A 19563-nucleotide genomic window follows, 5' to 3' on the forward strand; every position below is an offset into this window, starting at 1 on the left:
CCGCCGCGGGACCCACGCTCCCCGCGCTCCCCGCACTCCCCGGGGGCGGCCGCGGCTGGCGCGCGTGGGGGCGAAGCCAGGCGGGCGGCGGCGACCCGGCCGCGGTCGCGGCCCCGGCCGCCCCCCCGCCGCCCCCGCCCGGCCCACACCCAGAGGCCGCCCCGGAGGCCGCCGCCGGCCGCCAGGTGAGCTCGCCCGGCTGCCGCCAGGGCAGGGGGCCGGGGGCCGGGCCCTCGCCTCCGCGGGGAAGGGGACCGTGGCCCCAGGCACCCGTCCCGGCCGCCGCAGCAGGGGGCGGTGGGCTCGCTGCCCTGGGGGTTGGGGGCGCCTGGAGCCGGCCGGGCCCGGGAGACGCGGGAATAGGGCGCCGAGGGGGCGCGGCGCGGGGGTCCCCGCGGAGTTGGCGCCCGGCGGGTCCCGAGCGCCGGCACTAGCGCCGGGTGCGGCCGGCGGGCCAGAAAGGCTCCGGGTTCCAGGTCGCGCGGTTCCGGCCCCGGAGGCACCCCCACCCCCGTTCTCGCCTGGGTTCTGGCGGGTGCCGGGAAGGGGGGTTGAGAAACTTGTCGGCCTCCGGCAGACGTCGCGGACTGACGGGACGCACTGTGCCCGTCCTCCCCACCGGGCGCCGGAGTCCTGTCGGTCCTTGGGATGGGGTGCTTTTATTTATTTATTTATTTTTGTCTTTGATTTAAAAAAAATGTCTATGTGACTGTCCCCATGTTAAGGGGAAGTTGAAAGTGAAGGGGGAGGGGGTGCTTAATGAGAAACGTTGCCTGTGTGTAGAAGTTACACATTTCCGGGGCACACTGTAGATTATATTGGCATCTCTTCCCAAAAGTCACTTTGATTCAACTTTGGTGAGTTTGTCGTAAATGGCACCTTTTAGGTAGTGAGAGGCGGGAGGAAACTAGAACAGTAGAGCTGATTTGATCTCCAGTGCGATGGATAATTTCAGTTCACTGCAAGAAGAGTGTCTGCGTTTTGAACCCAGGTTTGATGTTTTACTGAGCATTGGAATTATTTTCCAATTTTTCAACCCTTCCCTCCCCTCCTCCAAAGTGCCCTGGCTCTTCATATCCGGGGTGAAGCCAATATGTAGGATGGCATTTGGTTATTTCAATGTCCTTACCGAAGTTGGGTTCATTCTCCCTGCTTTCTCTCAGTTCTTTCCAAGAGGAAGAGTTATAAATGTAAATATATGACAATGAAGTGTGTTTAACCTTTAGCCAGAAATCAGTATATGTAAAATTTCATTTATGTGAGGTCGAAACTTCAATAATGCTCTCCAACGCTGCTTTCAAGAATTAGCGCCTTTGACTTCTTGGCACAAAGGTTAAATATTTTTTTTCCCCTAAACTTTGAATGAAGATTCTCAGGTACAACCTGCCTTCCCCCCAGGGTATGAAACCTCTGTGACTTTGAAGTAATATTGGTCTAAACGCTGGCTGTGCTGGGGTATCAGGCCCTGTTCATTTTCTTGGTTTTAGAAGGAGAGAAGATACTGTAACCAAAACAATTACTTTAAATCTATAATACTACAAACTGTGAATTGAATATGTAAATTGGTTATCTCTCTATCCCAAGTGGCATTTTGGTGGGGATTTTTGTCTAAAAGGTAACTGGCAAGTTACATTCTTTTTAAGGTACTTGTTACTTGGTTTTACCGTGTACTGATTTTAAAACAGCATGTGGTGATTTAAAACAATGTTTAATATTCATAGGAAAGTAAGATTGCCCTTTAAAACTGTTAAATTTTCATGAGACTTTCTATCAGTTATTCCTAGATTACAGCCCACTTTTATAAGTTCATTTTGTAACTTAAATTTTGTTGGATAATGTAAGAAATTTTTTAAGGTAATAATACCAAGGGAGATTGGAAAGACTGTAAAGTTTGAGATATACCTGCAAGTAAACATTCCTGAAACTTCTTGACTTAAGTCATGGGAAACACATGAGAACTTTGAGCCTTTATGAACTTAAAAAAATCTGCTTTGTCAGCCACATAATTTAACTCGCAATTACATTGACACATCTATGTGTTGAGCATTTAAGAATTCTTTTAATTGGTTTCCTTTCATATCTATAGTGAAAGAATATCTTATTAATAAGTTTTAGAAGTGGCCTTTTTTCTATAATCAATTATATATTAACCCATTCATGAATGTTGAAATAGGAAGGACTCAAGCCCTAAGCTATAATATTGTTTCTTTCTTTTCTAGGGACATCTCTGTGGGCAGAAAGAGGTAGCAAATTTTAAACTATAACAAAACTGATTTGGACTTTGATTTATATGACCTTAGATTTGCTGATTTGCTCAAGTTCTTAGATTCCTGGATTCTTTGAGAGTATGAGAGTCTAGTTAAGGAAGTACATTTGAGTGTTTCTTTAATATTGACCTTCAGAAACTGTAAAGGATGATGAGAGCTGGCTATATGGTCTTCTCTCTGGTCCTGTGAGATGACTTAGGCATTTCTGCACTATGCTTTTAGAGCAAGGGTTTTCCTTGTTATGGACCTCCAGGGGTCTATAAATGGGCTTTGAGAGATTCCTGAACCCTCTTTACTTGTGACGAAAACTTTTTGTGGATGTGTATTTTTCTGGGGAGAGGGTCTATAGTTGTTATTAAAAAAGGTCCTAGGCCCCAAACAGAGGTACACATTTTTATTAAACAAATGAGTTAGAATAATTCTTATTCTAGAATTAATAGGGAGTTAGAGTAATTCTTAAAAGAAAAAAAGTAAGAGGTACATCTGTGCTTAGCACTTGATTTTCAAGTTGTCTTCAGCCATAGGCATAAGTGAATGGTGCATGTGTTCCAGTATGTTCTGATGTCAGGTGCAAAAGCTCTTCCATTTTATTCCCATGGCAAAACATTGCCTGCTTGTTGATAAGCCATACACACACATAAAAGGCTTGGCATGCTAGTCCTGGGTGCACGGTGGCTGTTTTAAGATTTTATTTGAGAATTTAGACCAGATAGATTGATGGAGGATAAGCAGTCCTGAGACTGACAACCAGCCCATAGAGCAAATGGTTCATTGAGCTGCATTGTCTTATTTATTGCTCTCCAGCAAATCTGAAATTTGACTGGGAAGTATTTATTCTAAGAAAATGTGTTTGTTCCTTGGCTAGACAGCAGAGATTGATGAGAAAAACACAATTTTTGAGTCAAAACACATTTAAGTTCAAATCTGAAATCTTTTATTCACTGTAGCTACTTAGTCTGCCTGACGGTCAGTTCCTCATCTGGATAAAGCGTACCTAGTAAAGGTGTTGGGAGGCTAGCCTGAAGTTGCCTTTACAAAACCCTGAGCCATTCATTTGGCCCAGAGGAAGGACTTGCAAGCTAGATGTGGGTCACCATCAATAAACATCTGAGTGTAATGTGCATTATTTTCAAATAAGTATGGTAGAAAATATTAATGAGACTCTTTTTTAAAATCAGGTTTTCAAAAATGAGTTAGGATCAAGCAGTCTTTATATTGTAGACATTTAGGGGGAAATTGAAGGAAAATCGTGATACAGTTGGCAGGTGGAGGACATGGATGCTGGGCAGAAGGAAACAATAGCTGCCCAGCATCGTTAGCTCTCCATTTGGGTAAGATTCCATTTAACTTTTGCTCTTTACTTGTAATTGAAATGAAAAATCTTAATCTAAATTTTAAAATTGTACATGTAGTTTTTAGTGCATTGCCTTTAAAAATGTTTGCTTATCCCTCTCCTTTTTGGGATTCTCACAGGTACTCCAGGGATTTTATTAGTGTCTAATTCTGACATCTTTAAAATGTTTACACAATTGGGTACCTGCATTGATTTTTCTCAACAGGAAAAAGAATCTGGAAGGAATGAATTTTATCTTCCTTTCTTTAAACATTGAAGAAAGAGAGGGTATTTTGAGTAAAAGGAGAGTGATTCATGAATAAAATACTTAAAATGCTCATGGCCATAAAATAGACTTGCTTCCACTGTTTCATTGCCTTTCCATTTTCCTGTCATTTGTTCATGGTGAACTTTCATGCCTTCTGCTTTCAAGTGGAGGAGTGGTTGTGAATTCAAGCTTTAGACTCCTAGGCTTAGCCAACAGGTTGACTCCCATTTCCTGAGCTTTCTGGCTCTGTTCAGTTTGAGCCAGTCAGCCTCTCTGAATCTGGAGGAGATGATTATTAAGTAAGATAATAAAAGAAAAAAGCTTTGCTCAGTCCTAGGCTCCTAGTAAATGCTCCAAGGTGGTAGCCATTTTGAGGATGGTTTCAGCCTTGTCTTTAGAAGGAAATAGCTAATACATTCTTTCAAACAGAAAACCTTTAGTCATACTCATTCCCATATAAACCTTCTGGGACCATCCTACTTTCAACTTGGAAAAGCCTTTCACATTTTTCTGATTACCGTGGGCAGATACATCAGCATCTATAGGACCTATTAGACCTGTCCACTGTTGTTAACACTGGGGGTTGGGGGGCGTTGCATTCTCTCTCTGTTAGTCTGGCAGGTTTTATCTGAATCCTGGATATTTCGGGTCAGACAAGCATGCACAGATTTGGAGCTGTGAGCCATTCAAAAATGATATTTTATGGCCTAGAACAGAGGTCTGCAAACTTTCTGTAAAGGTCAAGATACTAAATACTGTCAACTTTTCTGCCCACCCAGGCCTCTGTCACATCTGTTGACCTCTGTGTATCTAGAAAGCAGCCGTAGGCATAAGTGAATGGGCATGTGTTCCAATAAAACTCTGCGGATACAGACGTTTGCATTTCATATAATTTTGATATGCCATGAAATAGGTTTTTATTATTTTTCAACCATTTAAAAGTGCAAAAGCTGATCTAGACTCATGGTGTGAACAGGCAGCCGCTGGATTTGCCCCGTAGGCCATAGTTGGCTGAGCTCTTGCCTAGAAGAAGTTAGACCTGTACGTCCTGTAGGTTTATTGCATCACTAAGCCTCCCCTCAGTCCCCTTCAACCCTGCCACCTTTTGCCACCTCAAGTATTCCATGCTTTTGGTATGGCAGTATAATCTAAGGCCCCCATCTTCTCCCATTAGGATGTAACTCCAGTAGGTTAAGCTGTTATTAGTTACAGTGTGTGGCCTTCACTTCTCATCGTATGCATTAATGCTGTATCACCAATAAATTGAATGTCTTGCTAAAAATGTTCTCACCTTGCCCAGTTTTCTTAAAGAGCTTGATGATTGAACCCTGTCCTGTGTGATTGTTTTGAAGGGAATCAGTGCCTTTCCAGCTGTCTTTGCTTCAAGTTACTGTTACCCTCCCTTTGCCCTGGAGGGAAAGTAATTGATATGAGGCCCTCAGGCTGCTAACTAGACACTCTTACCTTCAGGAAACCTGTATGTGGTCTCCCCCCGACTCCCTATCTGTGTGATGTTTGGTTAGATAATGCACACAAAGATTCCTCTTGTGCTCTAACCCCTGGAGATCAGCTCCAGGATTGGCGTGTACAGAGCATGTAGATGTGTATGTCTGTGTGTAATTTCATCTGGCCATCCCTGAAGCTCCGAGGGTTGCTGCTTTCATTTCTCCTCTTCTGTTTCTCTTGCCCCTTTTCTCTCTGCCATTGTGTGGGATGCAAATTTGGTGACTTGGTAATAGCTGTAACTGATTGGGTTATTTTTTGCCTCCCTTCTTGCCCTTTAACATCCCCTCCTCATTTGCTTGTTTTACATCAAGTATGTTCTCTTTGGAGTTTGACTTTTTGAAACATTATGCTGAAAAACCACTAGAAGTTATTGGGTATTTTAGAATTGTTCCGCCAACAAATGTAAACATATTTTAGATATTTAGAGATAAAGTGCAGTTTTTTAATTTCTGCCATTTTTATCTGGATTATTAGAAATGTTAACTATATTATTATGCTTAACATTTAAGGGTTTCCTTTTTAAAAAGGTAAATTTGGTACTTGTTTCCTGGATGATACTTTGAGCAATATGAATCCAAAGCCATAAAAAAAAAATGGTAAGCCAACATCTAGGAATTATCTCAAACAGTTGGTCAAGTGTGTGTAGATGTGCATACCAGAGTATTCACTGTCCCATTTTTTGTTATAGCAAAACAAAGTAATCTAAATGACTGTTAATAAAGGATTGATTGAGTCAGTCAAGTCCTTTACATGGAATGAAATTCTGTGCAGTCTAAAAAGGATGATGCAGATTGGTATTTATTGACATGGAATGGTGTTTAGGAAAAAGAGGATAACATGAGAATACGTTCATGTGATTTTCAAGGTTGACCAACCCCCAGTGTATAGAAACCCAAAAAAAGTGTCTGAAAGGATTTACACCAAATAATATAGGAACTTGTACTAGGTGTAAGATTGTGAGTGATCTTTTTGTTTGTTTCCTCATTTTTTTTTTCATCTACTATTGCTTCTTTTGTAATCTGGGAAAAATAATCAACCTATTAAAGAATAAACATAGTAATTGAAAATATCTCCTACTTATGCTAATTAAGCCTTTATTTCTGAGATGATTAATTCCCTTCATATTCTGTATTGCTCTGAATGAGAAGTAAAATACACTTTTCATATACCTGAAAAATGTTTTCTGTATTTCTAATAAACACAAATATTTTCCAGACTTCCAATAGGAAAGATAAAATTCCGAACAGGACTAAGTAACAGTTTCAGAGGAAACTCACTGAAAACATAAATACACACATTTACATGGATAAAGATAGTATGTTGTGCTTCACTTACTGATGAGAAGGATTTCCCCTTGTTGAAATTTCTGTAAAGCCATAATGAATTCATATGTATGGAGGCATTACAGGGTAGTGTTAAAAGCCTGAGCTTTACCACTTACTGTAGGTGTTACTTGTATCCTGTCAGGGTCTCAGTCTTCTCATCTGTAAAATGTGGGTGATACCTTGCAAAGTTGTTGTGAAGATAAAATGAAGCAAGTGCTTAGCAGAGTGTTAGACACTTAGTAATAACTAGGAGGAAGAAGTAGTGGGTGAGGTAAGGACATAAAATACTAACAGCAATGATAGTTATAATATTGGTGATGATGATAATAATGATATTAGCTGCTAATATCCCTCCTCCCTCCCCAGATATAGGCTTGCATGAGGCCAGGGCCTTGTTTGCTACATTCACCAGCCTTAACCCTCTATCCAGACCAGGTACCTTAACCAGGACAGGTAGCTGTGTGGTCTGCATTCAGCCAGTCATGCTCTCTTGCTCTGGTTCCTCTGTGTGCACTCCCCCCCCCCCCCCAAAAAGGGTTCAGGGATGAACAGCTCACTGGTGTAGAGTTGGTGCTCTAAATATTTGTTGAATTGTTGGTAACCTAAAGCAAGCATTTCCTCTCAACAGTGTATGGTGAACTTTTTTAAAAGAGGGTTTTTGGTTGACTTTAAAATATATGGAAGAAAATGCTAGGTACGAAAACTGTTCAAGGGGAGAGTTTGTTCTGAATGAATCATAGCATTTAAAATTTTCTTCTCTTAGCCACTCACCTTCAATTTCACCTCAGCTGTGTACCTGCATCCTTTGTAATTTTAGACATTTTCACTTAATTTATTCTGACTTTGGAATATGTTCTACTCCAAGTTCTAAGTGAGCTACCTTTTATTATTTCTCTGGAATTAGAAACATTGACCTGGCCATGACGAATGAGAATCGTAAGCACATCTGTCTGTGACATAGTTATTTGCCGACACTGGGGCTTTGAGTTTGTCCATAGGAAATTTTAGGAAATGTATGGAATAAAAAATTGTACAATTATGATAATTCATGAAGTATGTCTATCTTTGAGTATCAACAACCTACTCTAAAACTTTGTGGCTTAAACGGTGATAATTTATTTGCTCACAATTAGGGCAGGGCAGTTCTGCTGCGGGTCTTGTCTGGCCTGAGGTTACTAATGTGGCTGTTGTCAGTCGAAGGCTCCAGCCAGAACTACCTGGCCTAGGGATCTCTAGCTGGGACTGCTCACGGGGTCTCATCTTCCAGCAGCTGACCAAATATCCTCCCACGGAGGCGTCGCGCTCCAAAAGGGTGAAAGCTGCAAGGCTTCTTGAATCCTAGGCTTAGGAGTCATACAGTGTCACTCTGCCACATTCATTGGCCAAAGTAAGCTACCAGCCCAAATTCAGGGGATTGGAAATACCACCTTTTGATGGAGGATGCTACAAAGTGTGTTACAGGTCACGCTGACAGGCATGGGAGAGCACTGGTGCAGCCATCTTTGCAAACAGTAAGCACCTTGCTTTTGACACATTAATCAAACTCCCTTTGTTTGTCTTGACTGATAGACTCTGCTGAGAGGAGCAGTGCTAAGTGCTTCCCTGTGTTATGGGTAACAGCACTGTGAGGTAGGTACTATTTTTATCCCCATTTTAAAGGTGTAAGGGAGCATTAGGGTGATTAAGTAACTTGTCCTAATTCTCTTACCTAGTTAGGGTCAGATCCTAAAAGACAAGTTTATTCCTGTGCCAGTGCTTCTTAAACACATTGCTAAAAAAACTCGCATGGGGAGGGGAGAGAGAGTGAGAGGTGCGACCAAGCATAGTTATGAAAATCTCAAAAGAAAAACCCAGTATCTTAAAACTTTACATGAAGTTTCTGTTCTACTTCGTGATATACCCCTTTGTTTTACCATAAAATTAACAGTTGAAATTATTGCAAATCAAATTAAATTTTATCCCTCAAATCTTTGAGAAAATGGTTTATTCTAGACTCAATAACTAATCAGCTAAAGGTCTTTGGTGTAAGTACTAAAAATCTGGCTACTTTAAGCAAAAAAATGGAGGTTGTTGGAAGGATGTGGTTAGTTCCAGAATTGACAGAGCTGAAACATGAGGCCTGAGAATGGAGCAGCTTCAGGGTCCAGGTATCAGGCCTCAGAGGGCAGTCTCGTCAGGGTGCCAGACTCACTAACCTCCATAAATCTAATACCCTCTTTACTGAGAGAGTCTCTCCCAGGGCCATGGGTTCCAGCAGGTACCTTGATTCCTGCCTCACAAGGAAGTACATTCTGGGGGAGTTTTATTCCCTAGCAGGGGGAGTGGATTCAGGGCTGGTAAAACCAACAGATGTCCACTATCTGAACATTCGTGGGCCGCTCTATGTGGGGTGCTTTGTGCATCATCTTTCACACTTAGTATTTGCAACACCCTGGTAGTCCTTGGTTTACCCCTATCCCTCCTAACCCCACTAGCCTCCAACGGTTCTTAAACCCCAGTTTGGGAAGTCCTCTTGTGACTGTACACCATCTATTTCCATTCCACCTAATCAGCACTTGCAATTTATCCATTTTTTACATGGTAATCTTTTCTAAAACATTATGCATTTCTCTGATTTTTAAAGAAAAGCACATGGAGTATAACCTCTTATTTGGTAACAGAATTCGTGTTAAGAACTTTTTTATACAGTGCATACTAATCCCCCAGGACACAGTGAGATAAATATAGTTATTGGGCCTTGCACTCAATGTCCCCAAACTGCCCTGCATTTATGTTTTTCTCTCTTCCCCTGGTGCATAGCTGCTTTCATTGTAACCTTGCTAATACTTTAAAATAAACATTTTAGACCTTACAGCTCACAGGCCAAAGGGACAACCTACATTTATATAGTCTTTAGAGTATAAGTTAAAGCATGTTTCAGATGTTTTTTTTACCATTCAAAATGTTATTTTACCATTTGAAGGTGCAATATGATTTTATTTAGAGCATTTTCATGTATATACTCCTGTTTTATACTCAAATCTTTTGAAGTCACAGAAGAGCAGATTTTCCCATTTTTCAGCTGAGTGTGTGGTTTAGAAAAGGTAAGCAATTTCCTCTGCAACCTAGGACTGTTGGCAGGAGAAACTGGGTGTGCTAACTATCCATGCCTTTGCTGAGGGAGCTCTGGCACAGTGGTTTACCTACTGCAGCAACCCCTTTTCTGTTTCTCAAGATTCAGGGCTGAATTGGAGAGATAGGTAAACCTATGTTTGGCTTCTGTTACTGTGGGGACATCGGTGTGTAGTGAAGGTATTTATTTGGTAGTCACCTTGATCATTAGCAGCCACTTTTGTTTGTTCTTGCTTTGGAGGCCCAGCATCTTTTTATTTCCCCACAGATAGCCAGGAGGAGCCAATTTACCTCACCTCTTCTTGGCTACAATTAGCTAGTTCTGAAGTACCTCCTGGAGCCCTTCAGTCTGGCCTTTGTTACTTCCCCATGGTGTAATTACCACCTTGTGGTATAGTCACTTGTCCTTCCAACCTCTGAACTCTTCTTTTAAATGGTCTGCTCTGTTTTCTGCTGCTCAGGTCTACCACTACAAGAGATTCTGAGAGGGGCACTTGACACTTTTGTTTAATTAGGGTCTCCAGACAGTGTTCTATTAACAATAGATTGCATGTTAGGCTCTTTCTCCTTTGCTTTTGAAGTTTCATCGCAGTCTGAACTGAACCATCAATGTGATCATGGCAGTTATATGGTAGTTCTTATTTGGTCAGACCTTTTTGTAAATAAAAAACATTCCAAGACTTTTCTGTAGCTTTTAGAGAGCTTTGTCCTAACATTTAACACTAGAGTTTAAATTGCCTTTTTCTAATTTTTTTAAGGCATGGATTTCTACATCTTCTAACCATGTTCTGTTAACACTTAACATGGTCAAAAATTCTCTTTTTTTTCTCTTGCATTTTTAGTTTGTCTCATGGTCTCATTTTTGAAGACATTTTGAACCTTTAGAATGTTTGAACTTAATCCTGTAAAGAGTGCTAGCAAAGTTCTACATTGAAAAATGCATGCCTCTCATTTCTTTTTATTTTATTCACTGGTGTTTTTTTAGTTATAACATTCTGAACACAAAGCCATTTTTAGTGTTCTGAAACATAGCTCTTCTTAGCTGCTCTAAGAGGAGATATTTAAGACTCCGTTCTCTGCTCCCTCCACTCCACACCCTGTTGATTATTATTGTTCTTGTAGTTATAAGTATAAATCATTTGGAAATCGAAGTTAGAAAAGAGACCATTTGCCATTACATTAGGACAGTTTAAAAGGAATCACTTGTTCAAATTTACTAGCTTCCTGAAGCTAGTAAAAATGTTTACGGTTTCCAAGATTCCATGTTAATATATTTCTATACTACAAGACAGTGAATACCACATGTTTAGATATTATAGATTATGAAAATGGTAGCTCTTAGAAAAAACAGTATCCCAGTGTTTTGTGCACAACTATAAATGATGCTAAACTGGAAAATCAGTTGTCATAGTAAATAGCAGTCATGATGTGGTAGTAGGGGGGTTTCTTAGTGTGTCTGTTGCTTTAGCTAATAACTAGCAATGATTAGTTTTCTTTTCCATACATCTGCTGTCAAGTATTAATAAGACTGGAAAGTTTTTATTGGCTAGCATTTGTAGTGGAAGAAACACCATTTTATTTTTTTTCTCTAGTCTCTTAGCCATATAACTGACTGTGATATCTGCATGGTGTTCTTAACAAAGAAAAACATTTTCATTTTTTTCTATCTGTATTAGCAGTACTTCAGAGTATGAAAATAGTATAACCTTGAAGATTCTAAATTATCTCAATAAGTTTGTGATCTGTGCCAGAAAAAAACTGCACGTTAAATCCAACTAAACATTCTAGTTTTTCACATTTTGCATGGTTTCTTAATTTAAAAACAAGTTCATTAAATGATTGCACTATTGAAAATCTTAACACACACAAAAGCTAAGAAATGTGATTTGAATTTTGAGTTTTAAGAATTACATAAATTTGATTCTTATGGAGAAATGAAATTCCTCAATACTTACAGCATTTTTATTTAATAATTTTCCCTGATTGCAAATCATAGGTGTTCACAGAAAATCTGGAAACTTTCACAAATACATGGAAGGAAATAAATGTTACTCATACTTCTACTACCCAGAAATACTACTATTAACATTTGATGCATATCCACCCAGCTGGTTATATAGTTCCCCAATAAAATATCCTTTGAAATGAATGCTTATAAGTAAGGGAAAAGAAGGGTAGAAATGAATGTATAATGTGAACCAAATTTTGTTAATCCTACTGAGGGGCTTCTCCATCAGGAAGGGAAAAGAGCTCTTTGACCTGTGGCCAGCCTTGGCTGAAGTGTAGCCGAGCATCTTTTCTGCAGACTAATCTATCTGCCTGCATCATTATCTTAGCAACTCTTTCTGTCAGCTCTGAATGCCTGCCAGTTGCAGAGGAAGACATTTGGAGTTCTTGTTGAAGCAGCTTGTGACCTAAGTCACATCAGTTCTTATCAACCCCCTAGAAAGATTCTTTAGCTCAGCTCTTATTTAAAAAAATGCCCCAATATTCAGAAATACAGTAACCTCCAGGTTACTTGTGCAAGTGAAAGCAAGGTGGAGTGTTCAGAGACTCCCAGGTGATTTCACTTAACCTCAAATTCAGTTGTCTTGGTAAAAGAAAAATCCAAAGAAGGAGCACAGAGCAGATTATGGTATAAGCATATGCCAGTCTTCTCCTGTGGAAAAGTGCTAATCTGGTCAGATCTGGTAGAGAGGCAAGGCTGAGCAAAGCAGAATTTTCTCATCCTACTTGTCTTTTGCCTTAGTGCAGAAGGAAAATTTATCCTGGGGTGAAAGAGAGAAAGACGGAAAGCTGATGAGCAGGTGGCTAGTAGTGCAAGACGGTTGGCAGCTTTCTGTGGGCCTTGGCTAGTGGTTAGCAGATCCTCAGGTCTGAAAAGCTAGCAGAGTGAAATGACACACAGGGAAACTTCCCCAGGCACTGAGACAACTTACAGGTGTTCGGTGAGAAAATGAAATGCTAACTTTGATTCTAAGCCCTTAGCATGAGGAAACCCAGAAGAAGTAGGAGGAAGTGGCATCTTTTATTCTTGACATGTAACAGACTCCTGCCTAGAGAATTGTGTCAGCCTCTCCATCTGCTGCCAGTCCGCCAGGTGCGCCCCTGTGTTCTGCACTGACCAACCAGTTCAAAAGGTGTCGTTTCTGCTGGAGAACTGTAAGAGCTTACCTGCAGTGCTTGGTGTGAAGGAAATGCTCTGTAAGATAACCATTGTGATAACTGCTCACATGCAAGGGAGGGAGATTGCTGGTTTTACAAGTCTGTAGTTTGAATTCTTTTCTGCAGGAAACAGAGACCATTCAGATGGGGTTCAGAAGACTCGATGAAGGGGTTATATGCAGAGGAGTTGGCAGAGTTAAGGGTGACACAGGGTTCCTATCACCCAGAAACCAGCAGCATCAGGAAGCCCTTATCACTGCTAGGTCCAAAGGAGCAAAGAAAAGAAATAGCATCACTGGAGCCAGGTGAGAGAGCCGGAGCCATAGAGGAGGGGCCCTCTGACAGGAGCTGTGGTCCTGGAGGGATTTAGCTGCTGTCAGAAAATGCAGTCAGGAACAGGGAGGTGATAATGAAGGAATACTCCTCTCCCCCACTTTCCTCTCCCACCTTCTTCCAGTGCCTTCTATTGGCCAAATTCATCTGGAAGCCTGCCTACCTCAACCCAATGATGCTACCAGTAGAGGTCAGTCTTTGGGACACAGAGCAGGGCCAGAATGGTGCAAAACTGGTCTGGGAATGGGAAGGATAATCAAACAGAAAATTACCAGCACACCTTAGTAGCATGTTCATACCCCATTTCCACCATTTGATCTCATCATCTTCATCTCCTGAAATCCCAAAATAAGCTTTAAGCATGTGAACTATTGACTATGACTCAGTTTTATCTTTTAATATAAATAGTCCAAACAGTTACCCTGTCCTTATCAGAATAGTTCAGTATTAGAGGGAATCTGAATAATTCTCAGAAGAACTGGGAAATCACTGTGAAAGACCTTCTTTTGGGGCATTTTGTTCTTGGTTAAAATTAAACAAGGATTTAAAAAAAAATTAGGTATGTGGACTGTACAAATAATTTATCCTAAAATACAGAAATTGTACTTTTACTCACACATTGGTGAAATGGATTTTTGTTGTTAAAAAGTTAAGCTGCAAAAGAAAAGTAGAACTTTTTAAAGCCATTACATATTATTCCTTCAGACCTATGGGATGAATTGGCAAGAAGAGTCTTACTTAGGCAGTCTGTAAATATAAGAAGGCATTTCTAGCTATTAATCGAGGGTCTCTCTCAATCTGGAACTTTATTGTGCATTTGGCTTTGACAGATGGAAAGATAAATAAGTTATTTACTCTGCTTTCCAGAAACCTTTGATCAAACAGTGAAAAGAGCTCCACACCCACCTGTAGTAATTGCTGATAGATACTTTAATGGAAGCATCAACTGTAAAATTTAAAAAAGGGAGAAGTGGTTTAGTCTGTCTTTACCAGAGATGGATTCATAGGGCTCACAAATATTCATCAAAAGTCTGTATTTTGCCATGTCCCAGAAGTACAGATGATAAAAAGATTTCAAATGTCTCTTCCTTCAGGGAGCTGGAGTCAAAGTGAGCCTTTTTCCCACTGTTTCATCAAGGACCACCAATCTTTTGGTGCTTTCCCATTGCTTCAAGGATGGGTGACACAAACAATTCTGTCCGTGTCCTTCTGTGTGTCTGATCTGGCCCTGCCTACATCTTCAGCCCCTGAGTGCTCTGGCCTTTTAGTGCGTCAGACTTGGATGCTTCCTCAGAGCTTTTTCGCAGGGGATTCCTTTTGCCTGGAGTGCCTGCTGCCATCCTCATCTCTGAATACCTCTTCTGCCTCCTGGTTCCAGTTTAAATACCACCACTTCACAGAAGCCTGCCCTGACTTTCCAGACAAAATCCAAGGATCTTATTATTTGCTGTAAAATCCGTATTCAGGCACCCTGCCTTTCTCCTTCAATCACTATAATTTCTTTGTCTAAAGGTTTGATGTCTATTTTCCCTACCAGAATGTAAGCCAGGAGAGCAGGGTACACATCTGTCTGTTTTCACAGCTATTGCTCAAACATGGTGCTTACTAACAGTGTTCAATAAAGAATTGTGGAAGGAGGGAAAAAGTACTGGTTTCAAGCCCTTCCTGCTGCCGCTCACCAGCTCTGTGACTTGGTATCTGGCTACTTGGAGTGTCAATTTCTTATCTGTAGAATGGGGATGATAATGATAATGGTACCCAGTATGTGCTAGGCTCTGCTTTGTGCTATCCCCTCAATTAGTCCTTATTAAAGAGGTAAAATGTCTTGCATGAGGTCACAAAATTTGTAAATAGAAAATAGGATTTACATCCTGGTCTATTTAATTTAAAAAAACCTATTGCTTCCCTCCACACCTTTATGTGATTGTCCTGGGGGTAGGCTTGTAAGAGAGAAGGTCCTTGACACAGGTCAGTATGGATGCCCATGCTGAGGATGTTGACATTAAAGAAGAAGCAGGCTGGAGATCTCTTAAGCCAGTTTTAGGGAATCAGAGTGTGGGATAAACTCCATTTAGATGAAGAGTTAAATGACTTCTGAACTGAGTCCAGAAGAAGTTGGCAGGATTTAGAAGCAGCCTGTAGTGCAAATGCCCTGAGGCAAGAACTGGAGCCTGAGGGTGAAGAGTCTTGAAGGCTTGGCTAGGGAGTAGCTACTTTCTGCAAAACGCTATAGGGAGACCTTGCTGGGTTTTATTTTTTGAAAATAGTTTGGAAGCAGGATGTCCCAATGTGGAGTCCCTTTTGGGGGCGGAAGTGTCCAAAGCCTTTCATCTTTATAGCAAAGGACACATTTTAGCTGATTCTTGCATTCCACTGTAACAGTGCAACAGTGTTTGAAAAGGAGTCAGCAGTGTGAGGTAAGGAATGGATGTTTATGCTCAGCTATTAGGCATGATTCTGCTGTTGTTTGTTATGGTCTTTCTGTAAGGATAGACTGTCTAGCTTGGTTGGGTGGCAACCTTGCACAAAGTGCTTCATCTCAATAGCCTCAGTTTCTCATCTGGAAATTAGGGATAACTAAACTGTCTACCTCATAGACTTGTGCAACATCCACATAGTGCCTAGTGCAAAATAAACTTTCAGGCAATGTTAGCAGTTTTTGTTGTTTATACCTATTTCCTGTCCACTCTGGTCCATGTCTCTATACTTGTTTTCTGTCCATTCTGGCCATGTCTCTCTAATGAATGTGCATTATTTATCAAAGACAGGTTGACTGGGACATACCAACTGACATTTTTTAAAGGTCATGATTTTAGGGTCTACAAAGACATGAAAATTGGCAGTGAAATACCTTAGTGTGCCAGTCCTCTGTATCCTAGAGTATTTATGATGAAATGCAAAATGTGAACATGAACTACTACTTACAGAAACTAATGTGTGCGCCAGGGCTGTGCTTTCTTTGCATTTTCCCAGGGAAGTAGTTTTGATCATATCTATTTTACAGATAAGGAAGTTAGGAATATTTTCTTTTGAAGATGTTATCAAACAATGATAGAAATAGACAGTAAACCATGTGCTTCTCCAAAACACTTTGTTCCTTTAGCATTTTAAGGCCTGACTTACCTTCCAACTACTTCAGTAGCTCTGCTAGGAGGGAGAAATGGGAACAGGGCTCTTAATTTGTTTTCGAATATGTTGGATTCATTAGAAGCACCAGACATTCAGTGGTGCCTAGTATATAGTAGAGGCTCAAGAAATGTTTACTGAATATAAATCTTAAAGTTGAGTGAGAAAAATACAACAGAGAAAAGCAGTATTAGGTGCTGGCCCCAACCTATTTTCTATTAAAAAATTAGTCTGAGGTCATCAGAAATTTTATTAGCACAGCCTGTTTACACAGACTAACGGTTTGAGATGAAGAATTTTCCTGTGTGTATTACATGGGATTAACTGCAGTCCATGCAGTTTAATTATCTACAGAAACATGTCTGCTTCCCACTAGGTGCCCCCACTGTCCAAGAAGCTCCTGACTCTGTTCTGTGTTGGGCTGATTAATTTAGCCTCACTGAAAAAAAAAACTATGTGTAACATTAAAATACACAAACTCTAAGTAGGAAGAAGATGTAGCTGCTGCCACAAGTCATCACTAATGTATTTCAAAGCCAGGTATGACTGATACTTGTGTTCTCCTCAAGCTCTAGTAATTAAGAGTTGGCACAAAGGAAATAGCATTTAATGGTACTGGGGAAGGAAAGGAGGAGACCTTGCATAGAACAGCAAGATGCATTTAATTCTGGATTTCCTCTCCATCTCCCCAACAATAGAAACAAGTCTTCATTCTGGTTTTTTTTGGAGGAACTTCATTCTGATAAAAGGCATTTACTGGCCATATCAAACCTGAGAGGTGGCCAGGTCAATGGTAGTTTGATCACTAAGCATATTCTTCATGATTTATCATGTTCTGCTACAAAAAGAAGATATTAAAAAAAATAACTGTTGATTTAATAGAAGTAGCTCATGTAGAAATGTTAACATGTCAAACATTAAAAGACTATGGTGAGACCCAGTGCCCAGATCTTGGTTTTAACTACCATTCTCCAGTAAAAGGAACCAGACATGACTTAGCCCTATAGTTGAGGCAGGGGGTGAACAAGTGAGCCTGGAGCATCTTCTAATGCCAGAAAGCAAGGAAGTACTAAAACAAAGCAAAACAAAACACACAGACACACAACACACAGTATTGGAGCATATTACAATATTACAGGGACATAGGAGTCTGAAAGAGCCCCCAGTGGTCACAGCTGGGACAGTTTAAGCAACTGAAAAAAATAGTTCTAAATTATAGCCTAAGATAAAAATAAATATAAATGCGCAATGCACATATAATATATAATGTAATAAATACTACTATAACTATAATAATATAAAACAAATATCCATGATCCAAACTGATAAAAATGAATGATTAAATAAGTAAGCAAATGGAAGAGAATAGATAATAAATCTTCCATGTAGAAGAATTTCAGATGATCTATGTGGATGACCCCATGAAAGAGGTGAAACATAACTGCCTAGCTCTTAAATGTGGGCAACGCGCATAGTAATGTCCATGTTGAGAGTGCAGTATGGAAAGGGCTAAAAAACCCACAGGTTTACAGTGGAGACACCTGACAAATACTATCTCAGCAGGATGATCAAGTCAGCATGAATAGTGATAAATGTTCATTTGGTATTATGTGATGGGAATTGCACTTTACCTCTGTAAATCCCAAATCCCATAATCCCATTACAGTCATGATAAAAACATTGGGCAGATAATTGAAAACTTTCAACAAAATACCTATTTCAGAACTGTTTTTCAAGGTCATCACAAAAGGAAAGTCTGAGAAACGGTCCATCTAGAAGAGGAGTAAGGAGACAAGACAACTAAGTATGACGTGGCAACTTGTGTGGGATCCTGGAACAGAAAAAGGACATTAGGCAAAAACTAGGGGAATCTGAATAAAGCATGGACGTCAGCTAATAATAAATGTGTCAATGTTGGTTCATTAGTTGTGACAAATGAAGCATACTAATGTAAGAAATAGGGAAAACTGGTACAGGGTCTATAGGAACTCTGTAAACTTATAACCATTGTAAAATTAAAAGGTTATTTTTTATAAAGACAGTAGCAAGACAAAGAGTCTGTAGTTCAGGCTTAATTTTCATCATCCTGGAAGCCCGAAGTAAATAAAAGCCAGTGGTGTCCTGGACTGATTATGCTGTAAAGTGGGGCAACTCTTCCTTGCTGTTGTCTTGTAAAGCCTTGTAAAGCCATGACAGTTTGTTTGCAGAATCAGAGAATGCAGTATTCCTAAATGTTCTCCTGTGAAATTTCCTACTAGCATGTCTTTTTTTTCCCCTTGCTTCTGCCCAGTAGCAGTCCCTTGAGTGGCATTTGCTGTCCTAGTTAATCAGAGGGTAGGGGAAATGAAAAACTCTCCTCTTCCCCCCTCCTACGAAGCTTCAGTGGGCACTGGAAATATAGGTCAAATTGCATCACGTGGAAAGGAGTGAACAGTAAGGTATTTATGAAATGCCGCCAACTTCTCTTTAAATTCCTAGTCATTATGAACCAATGTTGAACCAGCTTAGATGTGAGATACAGGGAATCATGAAGTCATGTTTTTGATGTAGTCCCAGAATGTTACATTTTAATCACCGATAAAAAGATCTCTTTCTAAAGCTGTAATGCAAATAACTTACACTGGTTTTGTTTAATCTCTCAGCTTCTGGAATTCTTTTTGTCTCTTATTTATTATATGCCAATTGCAGCAATTTATGTTAATTTAGCCAGAGAGATGTTTGAATTAGAAACCATTGCCATGTGTACATTAAAAAAAAAATTCTGGTCATCACGTAAGTCTAATAATATACTTTGCAAATTACATATGATCATATGTTTAATGGTATCTTGATTAGCATACAGAAATCATAAAATATGTTTTGTAAGTCATGTTTAAAGTATACTGTTCCATGGCACTCTTTTTTTTTTTTAATGGCAGAATCTGACAGGTTTTCAGAGAAGCCTTTATATGTTTTTTAACAATATTTTGCATTTTGTACATACTACCCTCCTTTGTGAGACATCCAGATATTGGCTGTCAAAATGGTCAATGTTATTGACATTTTCATGAATAGAAAGAATCCTCACAGCAAAAACCATTCTAAAACCTACTCTTTTTCCACTCTCTCCTTGCTTCTGTCAAGATAATT

At 40.1% G+C, this 19563-nt stretch overlaps 1 protein-coding gene across 12 annotated transcripts in view; it reads left to right on the forward strand.

The window, feature by feature from the left end:
- Window positions 1-58: 58 nt before the first annotated feature.
- The window catches only part of ATXN7 (ataxin 7), a 145174-nt gene continuing 125669 nt past the window's right edge, over window positions 59-19563 (forward strand). For all 12 annotated transcript variants that reach the window (XM_073230829.1, XM_073230830.1, XM_073230824.1 and 9 more), the window contains exon 1: window positions 59-185. The gene's annotated coding sequence lies outside the window, so the exon portion shown is untranslated. The remainder of the gene's footprint in view (window positions 186-19563) is intronic.

The sequence above is a fragment of the Manis javanica genome, chromosome 3 (genome assembly GCF_040802235.1).
Source record: "Manis javanica isolate MJ-LG chromosome 3, MJ_LKY, whole genome shotgun sequence".
In the NCBI taxonomy this organism is placed as follows: Eukaryota; Metazoa; Chordata; class Mammalia; order Pholidota; family Manidae; genus Manis; species Manis javanica.